The 26,170-nt window shown below is 45.9% G+C and overlaps 1 protein-coding gene across 4 annotated transcripts in view; it reads left to right on the plus strand.

Annotated features, from left to right (window-relative positions):
• The first annotated feature begins 22,878 nt into the window (after positions 1 to 22,878).
• The window catches only part of ccdc178 (coiled-coil domain containing 178), a 564,802-nt gene continuing 561,510 nt past the window's right edge, over positions 22,879 to 26,170 (plus strand). For 2 of the 4 annotated variants that reach the window (XM_072467840.1, XM_072467842.1), the window contains exon 1: positions 22,882 to 23,055. The gene's annotated coding sequence lies outside the window, so the exon portion shown is untranslated. Of the gene's footprint in view, positions 23,056 to 26,170 lie in introns of all 4 variants that reach the window. The other 2 variants (XM_072467843.1, XM_072467841.1) reach the window with 2 other exon arrangements.

The following is a 26,170-nucleotide window of genomic DNA, read 5'->3' on the forward strand; positions in this document are numbered from 1 at the left end:
TAACCACATCTGCTTTAAGTTTCTTAAGGTGTGCGAGTACTCGTGCCCTCTTTATCGGCCCGTTAAGCCCCCTCACGTTCCACGTGATCAGCCGAGTTGGGGGGCTTCCCACCCCCCCCCCTTGCCGGTTAGCCATCATCTTTTTCCAGCTTCTCACCCAGTTCCCACGCAGCTGTATTTCTCCCAGACGGTGCCCCCCCGCCCATCCTTTCCCGTACCCACTCCCCCCTTTCCCCAGCAGCAGCAACCCAGTAATTCCCCCCTCCCCCCCCCCCCCCGCTAGACCCCCCGCTAGCGTAATTACTCCCCCCATGTTGCTCCCAGAAGTCAGCAAACTCTGGCTGACCTCGGCTTCCCCCCGTGATCGCGGCTCGCCCCGTGCGGCGCCCCCTCCTTCCTGCTTCTCTGTTCCCGCCATAATTATCATAGCGCGGGAACCAAGCCCGCGCCTCTCCCTCGGCCCCGCCTCCCATGGCCAACGCCCCATCTCCTCTCCCTCCCCACCTCCCCCCATCACCACCTGTGGGAGAAAGAAAAGTTACCATACCGCAGGATTAAATCATACAACCCCTCTTCGCCCCCCCCCCCCACTCGTCCCACCACTTTGTCCAAACGTTCATTTTCGTAGTCCAATCATTCCAATTTTTCTTCTACAATAAAAGTCCACGCTTCATCCGCCGTCTCAAAGTAGTGGTGCCTCCCTTGATATGTGACCCACAGTCTTGCCGGTTGCAGCATTCCAAATTTTATCTTCTTTTTGTGAAGTACCGCTTTGGCACGATTAAAGCTCGCCCTCCTTCTCGCCACCTCCGCACTCCAATCTTGATAGACGCGGATCACCGCGTTCTCCCATTTACTACACCGAGTTTTCTTCGCCCATCTAAGGACCATTTCTCTGTCCTTAAAACGGAGAAATCTCACCACTATGGCTCTGGGAGCTTCTCCTGCTCTCGATCCTCGCACCATAACTCGGTATGCTCCCTCCACCTCCAACGGACCCGTCGGGGCCTCCGCTCCCATTAACGAGTGCAGCATCGTGCTCACATATGCCCCGACGTCCGCCCCCTCCACACCTTCAGGAAGGCCAAGAATCCTCAAGTTGTTCCTCCTTGCGTTGTTTTCCAGTGCCTCCAACCTCTCCACAGACCGTTTCTGGTGTGCCTCCTGTATCTCCGACTTCACCACCAGGCCCTGTATATCGTTCTCATTCTCTGCTGCTTTCGCCTTCACGACCCGAAGCTCCTGCTCCTGGGTCTTTTGTTCCTCTTTCAGCCCTTCAATCGCCTGTAATATCGGGGCCAACAACTCTTTCTTCATTTCCTTTTTTATCTCCTCCACGCAGCGTTTCAAAAACTCTTGTTGTTCAGGGCCCCATATGAAACTGCCACCTTCCGACGCCATCTTGGTTTCTGCTTGCCTTCCTTGCCGTTGTTCCAAAGGATCCGCTGCAATCCGGCCACTTTCCTCTCCTTTTTCCATCCGTGTCCAGGGGGAACACCCTTCTGGTTTACCGCACGGTGTTTTTAGCCGTTAAAATTGCCGTTGGGGCTCCTATCCAGAGCCCAAAAGTCCGTTCCACCGGGAGCTGCCGAAACGTGCGACTTAGCTGGTCATCGCCGCACCCGGAAGTCCTCAACCCTTACCAACTTTTACAGATGCACCGTAGAAAGCATCCTATCTGGCTGCATCGCAGCCTGGTATGGCAACTGCTCGGTCCAGGACCGCAAGAAATTTCAGAGAGTCGTGAACACCGCCCAGTCCATCACACGAACCTGCCTCCCATCCAGTGACTCCATCTACACCTCCCGCTGCCTGGGGAAAGTGGGCAGCATAATCAAAGACCGCCTCCACCCGGCTTACTCACTCTTCCAACTTCTTCCATCGGGCAGGAGAGACAGAAGTCTGAGAACAAGCACGAACAGACTCAAAAGCAGCTTCTTCCCCACTGTCACCAGACTCCTAAATGACCCTCTTATTTTTCATAGAATTTACAGTGCAGAAGGAGGCCATTCGGCCCAACGAGTCTGCACCGGCCTTGGAAAGAGCACCCTACTTAAGCCTCACGCCTCCACCCTATCCCCTTTATTCCCGGAACCCAGTATCCCCAACTAACCTTTTTGAACACTAAGGGCAATTTAGAATGGCCAATCCACCTAACCTGCCCATCTTTGGACTGTGGGAGGAAACCGGAGCACCCGGAGGAAACCCACGCAGACACGGGGAGAACGTGCAGACTCCGCACAGACAGTGACCCAAGCCAGGAATTGAACCTGGGACCCTGGCGCTGTGAAGCAACAGTGCTACCCACCGTGCTACCGTGCTGCCCATAAATCCATTATGGACTGACCTCATAACCCTACACCTGTATGCTTCATCCGATGCCGGTGCTTATGTAGTTACATTGTATACCTTGTGTTGCCCTATTATGTATTTTCTTTTATTTCCTTTTCTTCCCATGTACTTAATGATCTGTGGAGCTGCTCGCAGAAAAATACTTTTCACTGTACCTCGGTACACGTGACAATAAACAAATCCAAATCCAATCTCCAATTTTAAACGCTCCACCATCCCTTCAGCTGCCTGGGCCTTAAGCTCTTGAATTCCCTCCCGAACCTCTCTGCCTCACTATCTCTCTCTTCCTATAAGACACTTCTTGATACCTACTTATTGACCAAACATTTAGTCACCTGTCACTTATGTGGCTCATTGTGAAATTATGTTTGTTAAGAGCAAATTTTTTTTAATGGACTTGGACGCTGTTTGACCAGCATTCCATGAGCTATTTTTACCCCTCAGAATAACTGACGCACATACTAGCTCTTCCCAGCAACAGTGACTGAAAGTTCTGCAACAATTTTGTAAAGAGCTATTTCTGCATATATGATCAGAACTTGAAGCAGTCACACCAAATAAGTCGCTGTGCTCTCAGATAATTGGGAAAAATGTTGTCATAACTACCGCTGTTCTGCCACCATAACTTTACCTTGTGGGATTTCTGCTTTACTTTCAACAATATGACACTGGTGCAATGACACCGGTGTAATAACAGTTAAGAGGAAATCCTGGGCTAAAAATTACTTCTAAATGATCCTTTCCACCCAGACAGCATCCAAGTCCATGAAAAAAAATTTGTTCTTAGAATCATAGAATTTACAGTGCAGAAGGAGGCTATTCGGCCCATCGAGTCTGCACGGGCTCTTGGAACGAACACCCTACATTAAAAAATTTTTTTAAGTACCCATGTAATTTTTTCCAATTAAGGGGCAATTTAGCATGGCCTATCCGGCACATCTTTAGGTTGTGGGGGCAAAACCCACGCAAACACGGGGAGAATGTGCAAACTCCACACAGACAGTGACCCAGGGCCGGGATTGAAACCTCGGCCTTGGCGCCGTGAGGCAGCAGGGCTACCCACTGCGCCACCCTGCTGCCCAAGAGCACCCTACTTAAGCCGCGCCTTCACCACATCCCTGTAACCAAACCCACCCTTTTGGACACTAAGCGGCAATTTAGCATGGCCAATCCACCTAACCTCACATCTTTGGACTGTGGGAGGAAACAGGAGCACCTGGAGGAAACCCACCCAGACACAGGGAGAAAGTGCAAACTCCACACAGTGACCCGAGGCTGGAATTGAACTCGGGACCCTGGAGCTGGGAGGCAGCAGTGCTAACCACTGTGCCGCCGAGGATGTGAGTGTTGCTGGTAAGCCCATCCCAAATTGCCTTTGAACTGAGTGGCTTGCTAGACCATTTCAGAGGACAATTAAGAGTCAATCACATTGTTGTGGGTCTGGACTCACATGTAGGCCGGACTGGGTAAGGATACCAGATTTCCTGCCTTGTAGGACACGAAGCAGATGAGATTTTAATGACAATCCAGTAGTTCCATTATTATTAATGACATTAGCATTGAATCGAGATGTATAAATTAATTGAATTTAATTTTGATTACCCCAACTGCCATGATAGCATTGCATTTTTATAGTTGGTAGATTCTTGCAACAAGATTCCTTCCAGGTTGAACTTATTTAGACTAACCAACCTCTAATCAACTCTAATCAGCACCTATAAAAAAACAAAACAATGTATATTATCTGGTTGATTTAATTTGCCTCTGTAACCTTTTCTTGATCTCTCAGTTATAAGATGAATATCATATACAACGTTTAACTGTATGAAAAGATCTGGTTATCGGATTGCCTGAAGTACGAAGTTCACACTGAATGATTCTCAACGTACCACCTATTTTACAGCACACAACTTGTAATTGTCTTATTCCTCTTTGAGAAAACAACTGGTTGTCCGTCATGCACGGAAACTTATCCTCATAATCTACATGGTTTAAATCATGATTTAAATCATCTTAAATCATGCCAGTTAGAATATACACAGGTAGAATTTCTCCTTGCCCATTATGGAGTGTAATTCTTCCCTTGCCAGAATTCCTCACTTTGCTCCAGAAAACTTGGATGCAAGTAAGGATCAGGCAAGTTGTAAGGATTCCAAGTGTGTGCTGGAGTATTGCTGGGGTTTCCCAATCAACACTAAACAATTTATCAGAACAGCATGTTCTGAGGTTCCCATTGTTCTTTTCCAACTGGTAATCTCTAACTATTATGGATTATCCGGAAACAAGTATGAAAAATTCCAGTTCTCAGTGACAGGTCCACCCCACCAGACCCCGGCTGCCGAGCCAGGAGGGCTAGCAGATTAGTTTATAGCAATGTCCTGGTACATTGTAGATATGCCTGGCTCAGGTGTTCAAATCGATCGAACTCACCACTAATTTGTTTGAATCTTCGTACACCAAGTCTTTTTTTCTTGGAATCATCTCAGCCCAAAGACATACCAATTACCTTCCTCTAGGAAGATTGCCAGTAGAGCAATTAGAGCATTGGACAACTGACAAATGTTGGTTTTAACTGAGCCATGTACCACATTTCTGTTAACAAACAAAAAAGTCAAGATTGTTAACCACCTTCAAATATTTAATCAAGAAAATACTATCCACGCAATAGATGTTCAAATTTTGGCTCGGGAACTAACTGCTCATTTGATTTATTTACATAACTACAAAAGTTATTTTTGGTAAACAACCACAGCATTCCACCTCAAAAATGACATACGTCTGTACATCCAAACATTAAGATTGGTTCAAATAGCTATAATTCTAAATTAACCATGCTTATTAGCACATATTTTCTATTTATTTGAGAAATGATTATGCTCCTACAATAACCAAGTCCATTGATGGGGCAGATTTAAAAAATGCTCCCAGAAGCACAGAACAACCAGCCAAACAATTACTCTTTCTTGTTCCAGACCAGCAACCTGGAATCAACGACGACTGCAAAATGAACCAATTAAAAACATTCTTTAGAATGCTTTCATTTATAACATAAAGCACACAATTAATTAACACTCCTGGGCAGTGGGGGCGATCACTAAGATCATCTCATCATATTGGTTGTTTAATGTAAGTCCGTCTCCCTTGCTCACCACACACACATACACACGCATGCATACACGCACACACATACACACAAATATGCTCTGCCTTGGGCACTGGGTATGAGCTGGAGATTTCATTACAATCTTGGGTGATGAGTATTTTCAGATGCTGTGGCCAAATTCAATGTATATGGGGTTGTGTTTTTCAACCACCTCCCATGGAAATACAATAATTGTTTCAAGCAATGTCATATGAAAGTCATGAAAAGTATTTACAAATATCTGAGGTATGAGTAGCAAAAAAAAAATTCACTGTATAAAGTTTAAGCTATTAAATAAAAATTCCAAAGTAACAGTTATTGTTTGGATTTTCTTTTACATTTAGAGGGACTAATGTTTGCAGCAGAGACAGATGGGGATGATTATATGGTGCTGTAGCCAGTTAAAATGGCTAACTCCCGATTTAGAAAGGCTAACCCCGATTTAAAATGGCGAACGGAAAAGGCTGATGGGAAAATCAGCTAACAGGACTAAAACAAGCAGCTGCAGGTAGACTGTGTATTCACCTCTGGGAAGGCCAGACAAGATCGATACCTGTAGCCATCAGCACAACAAAACACCAGCCATCTGAATACTAATGAGCAATCCCCGGGAACAATGTGCAACAATTTAGACACACAAAGTCAACCCAGACTCTTCGGCGCCAACAGGAGCCTACACAAAGGGAGGTGAACGATCACCTCAAGGCTGCCCATCGATCAAGGAATCGCTCCTGCATTGGAGAATATTGGACAAAGTCCAATCACTTGGAACCAGGTACAGGGTCCGCCCCGAAAGGCGGGAAGCCCCTGGGGACTATAAGAATAGAGTCCAAGTTCAAATCGACCCTTCTGCCACCCTTTCGCACCCTTCTGCTAGCCTTCTGCACTCTTCAACAGCCGCTCAAATCGTAAGTCTTACTTCAACGCTCGCTACGAGATAGGCGCTCCTAGCTATCAATCTGTACCAGCTTTGAATCCCGCAGGCTCAGACCCCGAACGAAAGGCCATTTGTTTCGCTGACCTAGTGGGCCATTTCCAAGTTAAGTATTGGCCTGTTAGTTGTAGGAAGTAGCTTAGACGTAGAATTTATGCATAAGTATTGATTACTGTATATAATAAATGTGCTTTGATTTAACTCTTACTAAGCGGTGTGTTGGATTATTGAACATTACTCGGACTTCAATCATGGGGCGGTATCAGAAAGATACCTGGCGACTCAAGAGCAAAGGTGATAGAACAGAGCAATTAAACTAAGGCTAAAGTTAGCAACAGTGCTCAGGTGCTGGACTCGGACATTCAGCCAAAGTCAGTCGGCCAGGCTTGGATCATGATGAATGGCCATCTGTTCAAGATGCTGATTATTGGAAACTAATAGTCGGAAAGTTCCAGGTGCATTAACTTCTATGGGTTAGACAAACGTATCGTGTTAATAATGGAGAATATGGGGCGGGATTCTCTGACCCCCCGCCCCCCCCCCCCCCCCGCCGGGTCGGAGAATCGGCGGGGAGCGGCATGAATCCCGCCCCGCCGACTGCCGAATTCTCCGGCACCGGGGATTTGGCGGGGGCGGGAACCGTGCCGCGCCAGTCGGTGGCTGCCCCCTCCCCCGGCGATTCTCCGGCCTGCGATGGGCCGAGTGGCCGCCCGATTTTTTGCTGGTCCCGCCGGCGTAAATTGGAGTAGGTCCTTACCGGCGGGACCTGGCGGGGCGGGCGGCCTCCAGGGTTCTCGCGGGGGCGCGGAGGGGGTCTGGCCCCGGGAGGTGCCCCCACGGTGGCCTGGCCCGCGATCGGGGCCCACCGATCCGCGGGCGGGCCTGTGCCGTGGGGACACTCTATTGTTCCGCGTCGGCCGCTGTGATTCTCCGCCATGGCCAACACGGAGATGAACCCCCCTGCGCATGCGCTGGGATGATGCCAGTACACGCTGGCGCTCCCGCGCATGCGCCAATTCGTGCTGGCCAGCTAAGACCCTTCTCCGCCGGCCGGCGTGGCACAACCACTCCGGGGCCGGCCTAGCCCCTGAAGGTGCGGAGGATTCCGTACCTTTGGGGCGGCCCGACGGCGGAGTGGTTCACGCCACTCCTCTGCGCCGAGATCCCCCGCCCCGCCGGGTAGGGGAGAATCCCGCCCATGATGTTTCATAAAGAAAGAATAAAGTGTAACAAATATGATATAAACAAAAATATGATGGGCGGGATTCTCCACTCCCGCGCAGAAGTGGCTGTGCCGTCGTGAACGCTGTTGAGGTTCACGACGGAGCGAAACGGCCCCGATCCCGACCGATTCAGGCCCTGACAATGGGCTAGGATCGGGGCCGCGTCATCTACACGCACCAGGCCTTGTCGCCCGCGTAAAGGCGGCGCCGCATAGATGACGCGGCCGGCGCCGCATAACTGGCGTCATCCGCGCATGCGCGGGTTGTCGTCCTCTCTAAGTCCGCCCCGCAAGAAGATGGCGGACGAATCTTGCGGGGCCGCGGAAGGAAGGAGGTCCTCCTTCAGAGAGGACGGGCCGACGATTGGTGGACACCAAATGCGGGCCATGCCACATTTAAGGTACCCCCCGGTGCAGGATCCCACCTCCTCCCCCGCAGGCCACCCCCCCAGCGTTCACGCACTGTTCACGACGGCAGCGACCAGGTGTGGACGGCGCCGGGGGGAACCCTCCGTTTTGGCCTGGCCGCTCGGCCCATCCGGGCCTGAGAATAGCGGGGGTGCCGGAGAATCTCCATTTTGCGGCCCGCAGAACTCGACGGGGCCGTTCCCGCTGCTTGAGAGGGCGTCGGACCGGCGTTCCAGGAAATTTTGGCGGCCCAGGCGATTCTCCCAACCGGCGCGGGAGTGGAGAATCTTGCCCAAGATCTTTCAAAAACTCTAAAATATCTACCATTTTAACTTGATTCAGTCTTTGTTATATTGTTTCAATAAACGTGTTGTAATACAATAATGGGCAAACAGTGAGCACCAGATACCATACTCCAGATCACAAATTCACTGTGGACAAGTCTACGGATTGCAGATGCAACAGTTAGAATTGCAGATGCATTTAGGAATTGGATAATCGCAATGTCAGGCACCCACCCCAGTGTTTAAAAAGGGAGAAATAAATCAAGTAATTTGCAGTCTTGTCAGTTGAGATGTTAGAATGTATCATTAAAAAAGTGCGACACTGGACAAAAATCAGCTGACAGATAAGCAACATGAATTTGTGATTGGTCGATCATTACCTGAAAAATCTAGTTGGATTTTTCATAAGATTACTAACACGGTCGATAGATTAGTGATCCAGATGACTTTTAGAAGGCATATGATAATATTCTGCACAAGGCATTACCGCAAAAACGTGCGCACATAGAATTGGAGGTAACCTTTTGACAGAAGGTCAGCAATTAGTTCGTAGATAACAGAGGGTATTGATTAAACCCTGATTTAGGAGATGTGAAGAATGGCAGGGTCTGGTTTTTTTTTACTGGGGCCTCAGTTTTTTTACCACATATATTAATGGCTTGGATAAAGGAATATTGTTTCTAACAAAGTTAGATCAATATTATGCTACTGGTTTTGAACCCAATATCTACATGAAGCAATTTTTTTCTGGGTTAGATGCAGGGTAGTCCTTTGCAATTCTTTAGCAGTGCCATTTGTCTATTTCACACATACGCCATTTTTGTAAATGTTCTGGTTATATAAAGTATCAGTGGCAAAAAGACTGGGCAGAGCATGGCACCAACTGTTTCAATGTAGATAAATCATAGATATTGAAGCAAAATTCTATGGATGCAGGAAATGTGGAATAAAAGCAGATACATCATTGAACCTGCCCCTGATGGTAGCTGATGTAGTAACCTAGCAAGGCCTAGATTTAGGACCAATTAAAATTTGGTATTTTAAATTGAAGAATTCACCTGATTAAATTGGATATCCTAAATTAAAGAATTGGGCATTTTAAAATCATACTGCAGTCAAACCATAGGCAGGCTGTTGGAATTCAGACTTGACCAAAGTTAAATATACAACCAACACACAAACTGTCAGGACATCTCTATACCTGCCCCGTCAATCACCCATCAAGGAGATCATTGCACCTTATTGATATGAACAGGTCTATTGTCAGTAACCTAGATCGAGCCAGACTTAATGTCACCACCCAGAGTTTATACTGTTACCTCACATGGGAACAGGTTAGGTGCAGCCCACATCACCAGAGATGAGTCACCTGGAGCGGGTTCAGGTTGCCTGTCGGGAGGTGACAGTGAAGATCAGATCAAACCTTGATCAGCCCAGAAGGGAGGAAGCAAGGAAGAGGCAGCCAGGGAGAACCACTTTAGTGTAGAAAGGAAGCAAGGAAGAGGCAGCCAGGGAGAACCACTTTTGTGTAGACGGGTCAAAGGAATTCCAGTAATCAGATCCATCACCTACCAAGCCATCTTGACAGGTAGTACACATTGATCTTGGATACCTCTAGCATTTTGTGGGTAATGTAAGGATTAATTGTGTTAATAAATAATGTTGAACTTTGAACTTGTGTCTGTGGTTTGTTTCCTCGTAAATAAAGACCCCCTAGGTCAAACCTTTAAACAAGTAAACTGGTCAAAAGTATCTGAGGTTTTACGGGTACAACACAGAGAACACAAAAAGACTTGCGGGGGGGGGGGGGAGAGAGAGAGAGAGAGAGAGAGAGAGAGAGAAGGGGGCGGGGATTGAGTTGCAGCAAACGTGAGCCAGTCAAACTAAGTCTGATTCAGTAGGTGACGGTAATTCTGCACTTCTTATTCTCCATTCATGGGGTTTGTTCCAAAGAATTATATTTTATGGGAATTACACAGTCGGGAAAAATATCTGTGAAATTACACCACAAGTTTTTTCTGTGCTGGTGAAAAAAGGTTACAGGACATTTGTAACAACTCTTGTGTTTCTGCTGTAACTCTTCACAGCCGTTACCAAAACCTTCCTTGGAAGTGACGGTCCTGCCACATCTCTCACTCTTCCAGAGCTTGGGTTCGGGCACAGACTAGCCCATCATCATTCGGTCTATTGCTTTGGATTGTACTAGTTCAGAAGCAGATGGAATACTTAGAGCCTGATTTGCCATCACTAAGTGGATATATTCATTACACAAATTTGAAATTGCTGACGTTGATTCCATCTCTTCCATTCATTTGTCCTAAAATGGAAGAGTTAAAATGACCAAGTTAGCAAATTAAATGTTTGTAACAAAAAATAATTCATTTCCGGGATGTGGGCGTTGCTCGTTAGCCCAACATTTATTGCCCATTCCGAGTTGCCCTTCAGAAGTTGGTGGTGAGTTGCCGTCTTGGACCGCTGCAGTCTTTGGGGTGTAGGTACACCCACTATGCTGTTAGGGAGGAAGTTCCAGGATTTTGCCCCTGTGAAGTGAAGGAGCGGCAATATATTTCCAAGTCAGGGTGGTGAGTGACTCAGAGGGGAACCTCCAGGTGATGGGGTACCCAGGCATCTGCTGCTCTTGTCCTTCCAGATGGTAGTGGTCGTGGGTTCGGAAGGTGTTGTCTAAGTAACCTTGGTGAATTACTGGCAGTGCATCTTGTAGATGGTTCATACGGCTGCCACTGTTCATAGTTGGTGGAAGGTTTGAATTCTTTGGAAGGGGAGCAACCAAGTGGGCTGCTTTGTTCTGGATGGTGTTGAGCTTCTTGAATGTTTTTGGAACTGCACTCATCCAGGCAAGTGGAGGATATTCCATTACGCTCCTGACTTGTGCCTTGTAGCTGGTGACCAGGCCTTTTGGGGGGGGGGGGGGGGGGCGGGGGGGGGGGGGGATCAGGAGGTGAGTTACTCGCCATAGGATTCCTAGCCTTTGATCTGCTCTGGTAGCCACAATATTAATATGGCTTGTCGACTTCAGTTTCAGATCAATGGTAACCCCAGAATGCTGATTGTGGGGTATTTAGCGATGGTAATGCCATTGAATGTCAAGGAACGGTGGTTAGGTCCTCTCTTGTAGGTGATGGTCATTGCCTGCCACTTCTGTGGCACGAATGTAACTTGCCACTTGTCAGCCCAAGCCTGGATATTGTCGAGGTCTTCCTGCATTTGGACATGGACTGCTTCATTATCTGAGTCGTCGTGAATGGTGCTGAACATTGTGCAGTCAACAGCAAAAATACCCACTTCTGACCTTATGATGGAAGGGAGTCATTGTTGAAGCAGCTGAAGATGGTTGGGCCTAAGACATTTTCCTGAGGAACTCCAGTGATGTCCTGGAGTTGAGATGATTGACCTCCAACCACCACAACCATCTTCCTTTGTGCCAGGTATGATTCCATCCAGCGGAGAGTTTTCTCCCCGATTCCCATTAACTCCAGTTTAGCTAGAGCTCCTTGATGTCAAGGACAGTCACTCTCACCTCACCTCTGGCATTCAGCTATTTTGTCCATGTTTGAACTAAGGCTGTAATGAGGTCAGGATCTGAGTGACCTTGGCGGAACCCAAATTGAGCGTCCGTGAGCATTTATTGCGGAGTAAGTTCTGCTTGATAACCCTGTTGATGACTCCTTCCATCACTTTGCTGATGGAGAGTAGACTGATCGGACCTCAATTGGCTGGGCTGGATTTGTCTTGTTTCTTGTGTACAGGACACGCCTGGGCAATTGTCCACATTGACGGGTAGTTGCCAGTGTTGTAGCTGTACTGGAATAGCTTGGCTAGGAGTGCGGCAAGTTCTGGAGCATACATCTTCATTACTAGTGCTGGGATATTGTCATGACCCATAGCCTTGGCTGTTTCTTGATATCATGTGGATTGAATTGTGTTGGCTGAAGACTGACATCTGTGATGGATCATCCACTCGGCACTTCTGGCTGAAGATTGTTGCGAATGCCTCAGCCTTGTCTTTTGCACATATGTGCTGGGCTCCTCCATCATTGAGGATGAGGATATTTGTGGAGCCTCATCCTCCAGTGGGTTGTTTAATTGTCCACCACCATTCACGGTCACATGTGACCGGACTATAAGCTTAGATCTGATGCGTTGGTTGTGGAATCGCTTAGCTCTGTCTGTTACTTGCTGCTAATGCTGTTTGGCACACAAGTAGTCCTGTGTTGTAGCTTCACCAGGTCGACACCACATTTTTCGGTATGCCTCATGTAGCTCCTGGCATGCTCTCCTGCACTCTTCATTGCACCAGGGCTGATCCTCTGACTTGGTGGGAATGGTAGAGTGGGGGTATGCCAGGCCATGAGGTTGCAGATTGTGGTGGAATACAATTCTGCTGCTTCTGATGGCCCACAGAACCTCATTGATGCCCAGTCTTGAGTTGCTGGATCTGTTCGAAAGTCTATCCCATTTAGCTCGGTGGTAGTGCCACACAACACAATGGAGGGTATCCTCAATGTGAAAACGGGACTAAAAATGCCAAACAGGTCATTAGGCTAAGCATTTGTAAAAAAAAGTTAGGTTATGTTGAATATTCTGATTCAGGGTACACACCTCTAATGTCATAAACCTGTCTTTTAATTTTACATGCTTCTAAACGTTACATATGGTGGTGCCTGCCCTGCATTTGAGATTTTCAGCAATTGTAGTTTTTCCTTTTGGTTTTAGTTATTTTTAGCTGAAAATGGGGCATCATTAACAATGGAAGATTTGCTAACATTCATATCTGATAAAAAAGAGTTGGGCCAAATAGACTTCCCTCAGGAATTTTGTGCACAGGAATTGTGCTAAAAATTTGTAATATTTACCCTCTTCTGCAGATTTCATATTTGGAGCTCAGGTCGTTACATGCCACAATGAACATGTGTGATAAAAGTCAGGCATTTTAAACTAATATTTAACTGATCAAGTCAAAACAGAATATGCCGGAAGTACCCAACAGGCATGGCAGTATTTGCGAAGAGAGAAAATAAAGATTTGTGTTTACTGTCATGTGAGAGTACCCTTTAAGAAATGGGTGTTTAAGAAATGTACCTTTAAGAAATGGAACTGCTCATGTTACTGGAGTGATGTCAGAGTGTGGGTGGAGCTCAGCTCCACTTCTGCTTTTTAGTTTCAGTTTGAAAGAGCTTGGGTGTGTCTGTGAGCTGCACTGCTGTTGATCTCTGCCATGAAGGACTATCTCTCAATCATTTGGTGAATTCAGAAGAATTATAAATGTTTTCAGTCTTGAATGTAAACCCTAATGTGCTACTGTTTGAAGGTTTGTTAAGCCTTTTGGATGTTAAAAGGACGGCATACAGATTACTTAGTGTTGTATTCTTTGGGGGGTGTATTTGATTTACTGGTTACTAAGATATTCACTGTTTGTTTCAAAAAGATCAACTTGAGTTCCTAGAATAAACATTGTTTTGTTTGAAAAACCACTGGTCCACTTTCTACTGTACCATCCCTGTAGAGTGAGCCGTGTGCTCCCCATACCACAATCTATTAAAAGTTGTGGATCAGGTGAACTCCATGATACACTTTGGGGTTCTCTAAACCCTGGCCCATAATAATTGGGGGCTCGAGGGGGATAAAAGTCTATCTGTTTGATTGGCTTAGTGAACTTAAAGACAGTGAGGGGAGGGCATATTGTGATTGCTTTCCAGGTGTGGTATTTTAGTTTAGGTGGGGAGTGTGTTGTGGACAATGGCTCTTTCAGAGGCTCAGAAACTTTTGGGGGTGGAGACGGTCACACGCAGTACCTTACGGACAGAGACTAAAAGCAGACTGTTTGATTGGGCAAAAACATTGCAGTTAACATTACCTGACAAAATGGGAAAAGATGAGGTAATTATGGTGGTAGCTAAGCATTTAAAGTTGCCTGAGATACAATCTGACTCATACGAAATGGCAAAGATCCAGTTGCAGATTAAGCAACTTGAACATGAAAAAGAATTAAAGCAGCTTGAATATGCAATAAGATAGAGAGGAAAAAGAAAGAGAGAGAAAGGAAAAAGAAAAGGAGAGAGAAGAAAGGAGAAAAGAAAGAACAGCCCTAGCAGAACAAAAAGAAAGAGAATGGGAGATATAGATCAGGGAAAAAGATAAAGAGAGAGAGTTTGAACTTCAGAAAATGGCCATGAAACATGACAGTCAGTTAAAATTGGCAGACGTAAAGGGAAACGTACAGTTGGATGATAGTGATGAGGATAGTGAGAAAGAGCGTCAAAGTCGAAGGCTTGGTGGGAATCTATTTAAATATGTCCAAGCATTGCCAAGGTTTGACGAGAAGGAGGTAGAAGCCTTTTTCATTTCATTTGAGAAGGTAGCTAAACAAATGAAATGGCCACAGGACATGTGGGTATTACTGATTCAAACAAAGCTGGTAGGTAGAGCTAGTGAAGTGTTTGCATCACGACCGGAGGAGGTATCTGGGACGTGTGAGGAGGTGAAAAAATCCATCGCAGGTGCATATGAATGAGTAACTGAAGCTTACAGACAAAGCTTTAGAAATTTAAGGAAAGAATTTGGTCAAACATACATGGAGTTTGAAAGGCACAGAGTAATTTTGATAGGTGGATAAGGGCTTTGAAAAGAGACCAAACGTATGAAGCTCTTAGAGAAATTATACTTTTGGAGGAGTTTAAAAATTCAATTCCTGGTGTAGTGAGAACTCATGTGGAAGAACAGAGGGTTAAAACTGCGAGATTAGCAGCAGAAATGGCAGATGATTATGAATTAGTTCATAAATCAAAGCTTGGTTTCCGACATCAGTTTCAGCCTGTGAGGGATAGAAACTGGGGATATGAGAAATACTCAAGTGTAAAGGTAAAGGTGATCTGATGGGAGATAATACGGAGAGTGTACCTCAGATTTTTTTTAAATCCAGGAGGGTGGAAAAGAAATGAAAAGTTTCAAATGTTTTCACTGTAATAAACTAGGCCATGCAACGTCACAGTGCTGGAGGTTGAAGAAAAGCACTGGGAAGGCTGATGTGGTAAAACAGGATAAGACAGTGGGGTTTGTTAAAGTGGTAAGGAAAGCCCAAGTGAAGCGAAGGAGGTGCAAAAGATTATACAGCCTGATCAAGAGGTGATTGATAAGAAGGTGCCAGATCTCTTTAAAGAATTTACTTCTGTGGGTAAAGTTTACTCATGTGTATCAGGAGGAGTAGGTAAAGAAGTCACAATTTTAAGAGATACGGGAGCTAGTCAATCTTTAATGGTAAGAGTTGAGGAGTTGCGTAGTTTGGGAAGAATGTTGCCAGAAAAGGTGGTAATATGTGGAATTCAGGGTGAGAGGAGTAGTGTTCAATTATATAAGGTAAGGTTCGAAAGTCCAGTGAAGAGTGGTGAAGTAGTAGTAGGAGAAATAGAGAAACTATCTTGTCCAGGAATACAGTTTATCTTGGGTAATGACATAGCTGGATCACAGGTGAGAGTGATGCCTACTGTGGTTGACAAGCCAGTGGAAAATCAGACAACTGAAGTGTTGAAGGACGAATATCTTGGGATTTTCCGGATTGTGTGGTAACAAGGTCGCAAAGTCACAGGTTAAGAAGATGAAGTGCAATTATCAAAACGGTTTTTGATCAGATAGTTGAAAAAGAACAAGAACGTGGAGGATGAGGCAGATGTTTTTAGTTCAGGAAAATTGGCAGAGTTACAACAAAAAGATCTAGATATAAAACGTATATATCAGAAAGCATACATGGAAGAGGAATCTGAGAGTATACCAGAGTGTTATTACTGTAAAAGTGATGGCTTGGTGAGAAAATGGAGACCTTTTCATATGCAGGCGGATGAAAAGTGGGCAGAAGTTCATCAAGTAGTATTGTCGGTAGGATATAGAAAAGAGGTGTTGCGAGTTGCACATGAGGTACCACTGGGAGGTCATATGGGGATAAGGAAAACTCGAGCTAAAATCCAGAAACATTTTTATTGACCTGGACTACATAAGTAGTGATGGCATTGTGATATATATTTGTTAAACCAGTATTAAAAATTTCAAAGGAAAAGAATTAATACTGTTAGACACACAGGCTAATGATATCACATGTAAATATACTGATGATAATGTATTAATTTATTCCTTCAAAGGAAAGGGGATGTAGTGATATCATGGTTGCGTTTTAATTCACAGACTGACTGAAGAGCTAGAAGCGAGAGGTTGCTTGTGGACATTAATACTGTTATTCATCTGTTGTTTTCTATATAAATGACCCACAGTTAATGTTAATAAATTGTTTATAGCTTTAGCTACAAGTGTTCTTGTAATATAAATCAGGCCAATTGACAAGAACATTACAGTCACAAAATTGCACCTTTGTAAAAACTAGAAATTGCCACTGGGGAAATTTAGAAATCATTTAGTTAAAAAGATTCAGAAATAAACCGGATTCAATCATTTTGACTGTTTTCTATTGTTTTGTTTCAACTGTGAGTGCTGGTGGGATCTGGAGAATAGCTTTGGGTGGGGCTTTGGTTTCTTTAACCATCTGTTAACATGACCCATTCACATCCTATTCTTCAACATGCCCTTGAATGTGCTGTCACCTCCGAAACTCGTGTCCATATTTTCCTGGAACTCTGTGCGTGAATCCTTCCATTCAGATTTCTGCCCTGGCACAGTACAGAAACAGCTCTTATCAAAGTTACAAACAACAGTCTATGTCAGTGTCAAAAGATAAGCTTCTTCTTCTTGTCCTTCTTAACCTGTCTGCAACCTTTGTGAACACACATCCTCCTCCAGTGCATCTCAATGTCATAGACTGGGTGGGACTGCACTCACCTAGTTTCATTCCTATATACCTTACTGTGGCCAGAAAATCAACATCAAAGGCTTCTCTTTCCATTCACCACTGGTGTCCTCCCAAGAATTTGTCCTTGACCTCCTTTTATTTTGCATCTGCATGCTGCCCGTTTGACAACATCAGCTGAAAACACGTCCATAAGACATATGAGCAGAATTAGGCCACTCGGCCCATTGAGTCTGCTCTGCCATTCAATCATGGCTGATATTTTTCTCATCCCCATTCTCCTGCCTTCTTTCCCTGATCCCCTTATTAATCAAGAACCTATCTATCTGTGTCTTAAAGACGCTCAGTAATTTGGCCTCCACAGCCTTCTACGACAAAGAGTTCCACAGATTCACCACCCTCTGGCTGAAGAAATTCCTCCTTATTTCTGTTCTAATGAATCATCCCTTCAGTCTGAGGTTGTGCCCTCGGGTTCTCGTTTCTCCTATCAGTGGAAACATCCTCTCCACGTCCACTCTATCCAGGCCTCGCAGTATCCTGTAAGTTTCAATAAGATCCCCCATATCCTCCTAAACAACCAACGGATACAGACCCAGAGTCCTCAACCGCTCCGTTTCCACATATACATTGATGGCAACCAGTGCTACCTCACCATCGCCTCTCTTGACAATTCCATCATCTCTCAATTTTCACACTGCTTTTTCCACATCATTCTGGATGGGCAGAAATGTGCCTCAATGATTACCGTCCAGTGGCCCTGACTTCAGTCATAATGAAGTGCTTTGAGAGGTTGATCATGAAGCGCATCACCTCCATACTCCCAGAACGCCTTGATCCACTGCAATTCGCATACCGTCGCAACCGGTCCACATCAGACGCCATTTCCCTGGCTCTACACTCATCCCTAGAGCATCTCGAAAAGAAGGACTCCTACATCAGACTATTTATTGACTACAGCTCTGCCTTCAACACCATAATCCCAGCCAAGCTCATATCAAAGCTCCAAAACCTAGGACTTGGCTCCCCACTCTGCAACTGGATCCTCGATTTTCTGACCAACAGGCCACAATCAGTAAGAATGAACAACAACACCTCCTCCACAATAGTCTTCAACACGGGGGCCCCGCAAGGCTGCGTACTTAGGCCCCTACTCTACTCCCTGTACACATACGACTGCGTGGCAAAACTTGGTCCCAACTCCATCGACAAGTTTGCTGACGATACGACCATAGTGGGCCGGATCTCGAATAACGACGAGTCAGAATACAGGCGGGAAATAGAGAACCTAGTGGAGTGGTGTATCGACAACAATCTCTCCCTCAATGCCAGCAAAACTAAAGTGCTGGTCATTGACTTCAGGAAGCAAAATACTGGACACATCCCTGTCAGCATCAACGGGGCCGAGGTGGAGATGGTTAGCAGTTTCAAATTCCTGGGGGTGCACATCTCCAAAAATCTGTCCTGGTCCACCCACGTCGACGCTACCACCAAGAAAGCACAACAGCGCCTATACTTCCTCAGGAAACTAAGGAAATTTGGCATGTCCACATTAACCCTTACCAACTTTTACAGATGCACCATAGAAAGCATCCTATCGGGCTGGTATGGCAACTGCTCGGCACAGGACCGCAAGAAACTTCAGAGAGTCGTGAACACAGCCCAGTCCATCGCACAAACCTGCCTCCCATCCATTGACAATAAACAAATCCAAATCCAAATGTCCTCCAGTCAAATACTGGGGAGACTTACAAATCCTCTCTCTCCACTGATTCCATTCCTCTCCCTGGCAAGTGTCTGAAGGCTGAACTAGACCATTCACAATCTTGGTGCCATGTTTGGTCCTGAGCCTTTCAACCACAATATCACCAAGACTGTCTATTTCCACCTCTGCAACATCAACATCAACAAACTCTGCCCCTTATTCAACTCTTCTGCAACTAAAACCCTCATCTATGCCTTTATTACTTCCAAACTTGGCTATTCTATTGCACTTAGTTACCCAAAGCTCTGTTGCCCACCTCCTAATTCGCACCAAATGCCATTCACACTTCACCCCTGTTCTTGTTGACCTACCGTGGCACCAGTACAACAATACCAATTTTAAAATTCTCATCCTGGTTTTCAAATCTCTCCATGGTCTGGCCCCTTCCACCTCTGCAATCTCCTCCAGGCCCACAACCCAATGAGATATCTGCCTTCCTCTCATTTGGCATCTTGTGCATCCCCAATTTTAATTGTTTCACCATTGTTGGCCATGCCTTCAGTTGCCTAGGTCCCAATCTCTGGAATACTCTCCTTATGTCCCGGTCTTGCTTTCCTCCTTTACGATAGTTTTAAAAACCAATCATCTTGCCCAAGCTTTAAGCTATAAATATCTCCTTATGTGACTTAGCATCACACTTTGCACTTTGGGAGGTCTTATTACATTAAAGGCATTGCATAAATATAAATTGTTGTATCATTTGTATCACTGAGAATGTGAAAATCAAGGACCAGCTGGCTTCACTATTCCTACCAGAAAAAGTGCAGATTAGCAGTGGGGAAATCTATAATTGCAGGACAGACAATCTGTTCATAGCTGTAGCCAGGAGTCCTGAATGGTGTCAGGACAAGTTACACAGCAGAGTAAGCAGTTTGTAAAACTGCTGAAAAGTGATGACAATTAACTAAAAGTCATGGTTCACACACTTAACATATACAATCTTGAATTAAAATAATGTCCTTTCATATTTTGAACATGGGCTGGAATCTCAATTTATATTAATTAGCCTTAATTTATTTTATGAATGTGCTGTGTGTTGATTGGTTATGCAGTTTTTGACTGCAACAATACAACTATTTGGTATATTTGGTTCAAGCAACTTGTAACTTAGTTGTCTGAATTTTGGCAAAATAGCTTCCCAAATAGGGGAGAGTGCATGGTCGACTGGTGTGCATCTCAATAATTTGGTTTGGAGATTATTGAACGTGGTGATAAATTTCCACGTGCCATCTGACCTTTATCTTTAAAATTTTTTTTAACATTAATGACAATCTATTTGTGTTTAATAATAATAAAGAGCTAACAAGAAAGTAACTCTATTAGTTTACAAACATCACTGGTACTTCAAGCAGAGTTTTACATATCTGATTAAATGGCCAGGCCTCAAATTCTTACTTTCCCGAAATACACAGCAGTGCTAACCTGGTAGTTTAACTCAATAGTATTAACTAGCACCACCTTGAAGCAGGTGCTGGTGTCAAACTAGTAACTGTGGTAAATAACATTGTGAGTGAGCTTCCTTTCTGATTTCATAACATACAAACTTCATCTACATATTTTATAAAATCTTAAGAGACAATTGTATCCAGGCAGAGTTTAAACACAAGGACAAAAGTCATACATAACATACAATATTTTTAATTTCAATAATGACTACCATCACCTACAATAAACAATGAACAATATACTCAGATAGTCCATATGTCAATTTCTAAACACCACAAATAGATGTTGCCAGCCTGAGGTTGTAGCACTATTAACAGATTTACAGTTTATAAAGATCCCAGTGATGCTCAAGCAATTCATGAAGTCATTGGCACACCAAAACTGTATTGTAACCTTATATACCACATAAGTGGATCTAAAAAAAGATGCTCTTTTTTCCTGTGTATACATATTTGGAACACTTGTATTCGATCAGGTCCAATCAGGCCCACAATTGTTTCCCGACTAATGTATTTGTATATGGGGGTGGGGAAAGCCAAAAATGCACAGAGGAGTCTTTTGACACTGCAGCCATTTCACAACTGAAATTAAAAAAATTACACCCCAATTATATGTTAAAAGCATTTGAATTTTCAATGTTAAAACCTCAAAATAATGAAAACCTTGACCTCCTTCCTCCATTGTCCTTTTCCTGAGAAGACTCCCTTTGTCGTCAGTGTAACTCTCATGCTTGCTCATCTATCACTCACTATGGCCTCATATTCTCTCCTCCCTGTCTCACTATTTTTTTGTCAACTTCATGGCATTCTTTAAATCTCAATTGAAGAATATCAAGTAAACTCATACCAAGCAAACTCAGCTTCCAATCTGGCAACTCCTCTATCACTGTATTTCAACCTGATCTCCCCATTTGCTCTGGATCGGTTCTTGGAGCTTTGAAATATGATCGGAGCTGTACAGCTTAACCTAAGGGTTCAGTCCACATCATGTCTAAATAAGTCTGCCACCATTCCAGCCTTCACAATTGCTTGTAAATGTCATTTTTTTTATTTTCCACATTTAATCTTAAAATGAAATGTGATATATACTTAAAATGCAAAGCTTAAAAATAATTTCTTCTGCAGAATATGAAGTCCAATGTCACTTTGTTTCTTGCATTTCCTTCACAAACCGCAATTGTTCAGTTTTGGTTACCTGGTGCCATCAGGTCAGATATAAAAAATAAATGATGTTGAGCCAAGCTCTCTCTGCTCAACCCAACAGTGTGCTTCCCTCCTAACCTTTTGGTGTCTGCAATTTTACTTTTTTTTCCCCATTTGAGTTATCTTTCTGGGTTATGCAAGACTGTTATTTAATGCCACATCATGGTCGTCTTCTGTGTTGGAAGGCTGTAGCTACCCGGAATTGTACCAAAAATAACTCAAATTAAATTTAACTTGTGGCTGTATTAAAAATGCTAGAGAAAATGCTAAATTACACATAAGATATCTTATATTTGTTTCTATCCCTTACTGTTTGGGTTCAAAACATTATTGCCATTGCTGTGTTCCTTAGTTGCTGTGATGTGAACATGGTAGGAAGGCAAAATTAAGTGACATGATACGTTTTTTTGAGTGACAATGTAAGATATTTACTCCCATAAACAACTATAGTATTGGTCAAGCAAATATTGTGCAAGGGAGATCTGTTGTCATTGCCTAAAATTCAAGTTTGCTACTTAATCATACAGTTCAATAAATTAAAATTGTAATCAAGTGTGAACACTGCAGACGAGATTTTGAGATCACCAACAATTTATTGTTTGCATTTTTTTACAAAGATATATAACTGGAACCTACTAACATACCACAGGGTTCTAGGTCAGTGTATTGTCTTAAAATCCTGATAAGATTATTTGCGATACCCTAAGAAAAAAAATACAAAAACTTTACGAAACAAGAGCCCAGTTTTGTTGATGCACACTCAGTAAACAAAGCCCTAGGCAGACAACAGCAGTTGCTGCATCCGCTTGGCTCTGACCTGACCTGGATTTGATTAAAAATAAAAAGAGAAAAAGGCATACCAAACGGGCCGCCTCAGCCCAAGTGCGGTCCTTCTTTTTCCTTTTGTCTTTCATTCTTTTTTTCCTTTTTCACTCAGAACATGTAATTGTTTTATTTTTAGGGGGGAAGGGGGAACACACTCAAACAGCAAAGGACTACACTAGAAGACAACAATCCCACTGGCACATACAGTAGAGCTCTCCCACCCCCACCACCCAGCTGACAGCTCCCCCCCTCCCCCACCCCCACCCCCAAAACAATACAATACCCAGCCTCCCCCGCGCCGTCCCAGTCAAAGGTCACGCACAGCCCCACTCGCCTCTCGCGAGTCTTCATCCCTTGTGAGGGCAGTCGTTTGTTTCTCGAATGAGAGGAGTTGAGGATAAACGACGTAAGGGGGGCGCTCCGGAGAGCTCGCTGTGCGCGCGCGCGCGATTTGCCGGCGCACGGCGGCTGTCGGCTGGAATGGGAGGGGGCGGTGCCCGGGGCAGGAGGGAGCGCCGTTGCCTGGCTACCCCGCTGCCTGGTTACCGCCGCTGCCTGGTAACCGGACAAGAGCCGCACCGCGCGCCGACCCCAAAACATTGGGAGATTCGAGTGGTGGCAAAGAACGGCGCCGCCCGACTGACAGCACCACAGACAGCGATGTGTGCTGTGAGTATGGATAAACACGGCAGTTGCTGTCTTACTTCTGTGACTTATCATTGTCAAATTATCGATTCATTTTTTAATTAATCGAGTTTCTTTTCATTTTTTCGCCTTCTACCCCCCCCCCCTCCTTTCCAAAAAAAAGGATATAACCAATAGGTTTCTCCAGTGTGGACAGCTTTCCCAGGTTGTGCCTTTGACAAAACAGTGATCCTTACATCGAGTGCGGATCTTTGGTCTTGCCGGTGTTTATGTTCCACATGAGCCCCCCCCCCCCCCCCCCAGCCTACTTCACCTCACCCCACCAACACTTCTATCCTTTCCCGTGCGTTTCTCCACCTACCCCGAAATGTGTACGATATATACACCTCAACCACTTCTGGCTGTGGTATCGTCCGTGTTCTTTAGCACTCGTTGGGTAAATAAGTTCCTTCTGGATTTCTTATTGGATTTATTGGAAAGTGTCAGTTACCAGAGGATAGAGATTTAGGGTAATCGACAAAAGAGGCAGCACGAAGAAACTTTGTTTTAGAAAGTGAGTTGGCGTGATTTGTAATGTACTGCTTGAAAAGATGCTGGAAGCAGATTCAATGGTAACATTCATGGAGAATTGGATAAATATTTGCAGAGAAAACATTTACAGGTATGTGACAAAAGAGCAGAGGAATGGGATTAATTGGAGAGCTTGACCCAAGAGTCAGCATGATGTACCGTCAATTACCACGAGACGAGAATGGTGAAACAAGGCTTTATTGCACAAGATGTTGTGCCTCCCTCAGCAGAATGGTAGCAGCGCAGGAGAGCAGACACTTTTATATGCCGCCTGCTGGGCGGGTCGGGGGTCGTGGTGGGGACCCAGCTGGTGCCAGGTCCCGGAGGGAGACTGTGAATTGGCGCCCATCGGGGTGTGCCACGTAGGCATACTGCGGGTTTGCATGTAGGAGGTGAACTTTCTCGACCAAGGGGTCCGATTTATGGCTTCGCACATGCTTCCGGAGGAGGACGGGTCCAGGAACTGTCAGCCATGTTGGGAGCGAGACCCCGGAGATGGACTTCCTGGGGAAGACTAAAGACACGTTAGTGAGAGGTCTCGTTAGTGGCAGTGCAGAGGAGCAACCGGATGGAGTAGAGCACATCGGGGAGGACCTCCTGCCAGCGGTAGACCGGGTGATTTTTAGACCGCAGGGCCAGCAGGACGGCCTTCCAGACCGCCCCGTTCTCCCTCTCCACCTGCCCGTTTACCTGGGGGTTGTAGCTGGTCGTCCTGCTCAAGGTGATGTCCTTGCTGAGCAGTAACTGATGCAGCTCATCGCTCATGAAAGAGGATCCCCGATCGCTGTGGATGTAGGTGGGGAAACCGAACAGAGTGAAGATGCTGTGCAGGGCTTTGATTACCATGGCAGAAGTCCTGTCAGGGCACGGGATGGCGAAAGGGAACCCTGAGTACTCGTCAGTTCCATTGAGGAAGTACACTTAGCGGTCGGTGGAGGGGTGGGGCCCTTTGTAGTCCACGCTGAGGTGTTCAAAGGGGCGGGAGGCCTTCACCAGGTACGCTCTATTTGGCCGGTAGAAGTGCGGCTTGCACTCTGCGCAGACTTGGCAGTCTCTGGTGACAGTTCTGACCTCCTCAATGGAGTGGGGCAGGTTGCGGGCCTTGACAAAATGGAAGAACCGGGTGACCCCCGGGTGGCAGAGGTCATAGTGGAGAGCCCGGAGTCGGTCCACTTGTGCGCTGGCACATAGGGCATCAGGGGGCTCGTCGAGCTTCCCCGGGCGATACAAGATCTCATAATTATAGATGGAGAGCTCGATCCTCCACCTCAAGATCGTGTCATTTTTGATCTTGCCCCGCTGTGTATTACGAAACATGAAGGCAACCGACCATTGGTCAGTGAGGAAAGTGAATCTCCTGCTGACCAGGTAATGCCTCCAATGTCGCACAGCTTCCACAATGGCTTGGTCCTCCTTTTCGACAGAGGAGTGCCGAATTTCGGAGGCATGGAGGGTGCGGGAAAAGAAGGCCACGGGTCTGCCCGCCTGGTTGAGGGTGGCGGCCAGAGCCACGTCCAATGCACCGCTCTCCACCTGAAAGGGGAGGAACTCGTCTACCGCGTGCATCGTGGCCTTAGCGATGTCCGCCTTTATGTGGTTGCAGGGGGCCTCAGCCGTCAGGGGAAAATCTGTCGAATTGATGAGTGGGCGGGCCTTGTCCGCATATTTAGGGACCTACTGGGCGTAATACGAAAAAAAGCCCAGGCATCATTTCAGGGCCTCGGGGCAGTGGGGGAGGGGGAGTTCCAGGAGGGGGCGCATGCGGTCGGGGTTGGGCCTTAGGACTCCATTTTCCACTACGTAGCCAAGGATGGCTAAGCAGTTGGTGCGGAACACGCATTTCTCCTTATTGTATGTGAGGTTAAAGAGTTTGGCGGTACGGAGGAATTTTTGGAGGTTTGCGCCGTGGTCCTGCTGATCGTGGCCGCAGATGGTGACGTTATCTAGGTACGGGAAGGTGGCCCCAGCCCGTACTGGTCAACCATTCGGTCCATCTCTCACTGGAAGACCGAGACCCCATTGGTGACGCCGAAGGGAACTCTGAGGAAGTGATAGAGGCGGCCATCTGCTTCGAACACAGTGTATTGGCGGTCCTCCGGGCGGATGGGGAGCTGGTGGTTGACGGACTTCAAGTCAACTGTGGAAAAGACTCAATACTGCACAATCTGATTGACCATGTCAGATATGCGTGGGAGTGGGTACGCGTCGCGCTGCGTGTACCGGTTGATGGTCTGACTTTAGTCAATGACCATCCTGTGCTTCTCCCCAGTCTTCACTACCACTACTTGAGCTCTCCAGGGCTGTTGCTGGCCTCAATGATCCCCTCCCGCAGAAGCCGTTGGACCTCCGACCTGATGAAGGTCATGTCCTGGGCACTGTGCTCCTAGTGGAGACTGGTTTGCAGTCCGGGGTGAGATTCGCAAACAGTGAAGGTGGGCCGACCTTGAGGGTCGTGAGGCCGCAGACCGTGCGGTGGGGGGGTTTTGGGGGGCGGGGGGGGGGGGGGGGGGGGGTGCAGGGTCCCGCCGAATTTCAAAGTACAGCTTTGGAGATGGCATTGAAAATCTAG

The sequence above is a fragment of the Scyliorhinus torazame genome, chromosome 11, assembly GCF_047496885.1.
Source record: "Scyliorhinus torazame isolate Kashiwa2021f chromosome 11, sScyTor2.1, whole genome shotgun sequence".
In the NCBI taxonomy this organism is placed as follows: Eukaryota; Metazoa; Chordata; class Chondrichthyes; order Carcharhiniformes; family Scyliorhinidae; genus Scyliorhinus; species Scyliorhinus torazame.